This window comes from Etheostoma cragini, chromosome 2, assembly GCF_013103735.1.
Source record: "Etheostoma cragini isolate CJK2018 chromosome 2, CSU_Ecrag_1.0, whole genome shotgun sequence".
Taxonomy (NCBI): domain Eukaryota; kingdom Metazoa; phylum Chordata; class Actinopteri; order Perciformes; family Percidae; genus Etheostoma; species Etheostoma cragini.
The window spans coordinates 28,743,069-28,744,426 of record NC_048408.1 but is presented as its reverse complement, the minus strand read 5'-3'; the positions used below and the strand labels follow the sequence as shown (position 1 = coordinate 28,744,426).

The following is a 1,358-nucleotide window of genomic DNA, read 5'->3' as shown; positions in this document are numbered from 1 at the left end:
CACCTCCTCCACCTCCTCCACCTCCTCCTCCAATAAATGGAAATGGAGGACGCGGAGAGAAGGAGACAAAGACACGTGTGTGTATGTGTGTGTGTGAGTGTGTGTGTCTGTGTGTGTGTGTGTGTCTGTGTGTGTGTGTCATTTTTTTAGCATAGAAAGGAAAGGTTACCAGAGTACACATACACATATACATAGTTCAAGTGCAGCCACTTATCAGGCCACATACTTAACACTGCAGGAATAAAGCTTAATAAGCCACATTCTGCGTATAGAAATTCATTTCTTAGTTCAAATTAAATTCAAAAATCATCACGGTTAACCTCTGACAGCAGCACAGCTCCGGCAGCACCAGAGTGGAAGATTCAAGGACTGTAGTTTTTTTTTATTATAGGTTTTATGTGACTGACTTCCTGACTTTGGGAAAAAAAGAGTAGGACAGGCCACTGCTTTTCAATGTGTTAGCTCCATTCTCCAGCCTGTCGGAGTTAAAGGTAAACCGACTGACTAAAAGAGACGAACAGTGCAGGAATCAGGGATGTTGGAACAAATTCAGAAAGTCAAATATGAGGTGAAAAGAGATTTTTGAGAAAATCCGATCATGTGGCAGTTTTTCCACAAATTTTGCATTTAAAATATGAGGTTTAAATACTTCATTTTGGTGACTTTTTATGCACTAATTTATAAAAACAAAATCATGTACCACCTTTTTTAGTCCTCACATACACGCACCCACACACACATGCCCACACACACACACACATTTTCAGATTTTTAAAATAATGGACCTTTGGCAGTGAGGAGGGGGCCTTTCAAACACACAGACACACACACACACACACACACACACACACATATCTAAGGGCTTGTGCCTGATGGACCTAATACTAAGATCTTAGGGCACGGGGCTCCCGTTTGAGGGTAGAGAGGCTGTGTAACATCAAGGCGTGACGGGGCTTGGAATTAAAACAAGGATGGGAAATACTTTGTTAGAAATTGCCCCCCCCCCCCCAGTCAAAATGCTTATCTTATCAATAACGAGTTTATTCCTGTTTCCAAACAAGAGGAGCTTCAGCTGGGAGCTTGTGTCCAGGTTAAACACATGCTGCAGTAATACAATCATTCTGTTGTCACGTCTCAGTCAGCACAATATTGACATGAACACACACTGAGGAGGAAGGATGCAGCTTGTTGTTTCACCTGCCAGATACATTTGGTGGTTAATATGTAATAAACTGCAATATTACAATATCACAACATCCCTGCCAACTCCCAACCATGCCCATTTCTACAAATGGTATAAACATTTAATTACTGCGGATTTTCAGATGGACATTTTTCAGGGGTTTTGTGTGTGTGTG

General features: G+C 41.5%; 1 protein-coding gene across 2 annotated transcripts in view; it reads right to left on the bottom strand.

Moving 5' to 3' along the window:
• Positions 1-1,358, bottom strand: part of lcor (ligand dependent nuclear receptor corepressor) — a 76,884-nt gene that overhangs the window by 31,641 nt on the left and 43,885 nt on the right. The gene's annotated exons all lie outside the window — the stretch shown is intronic.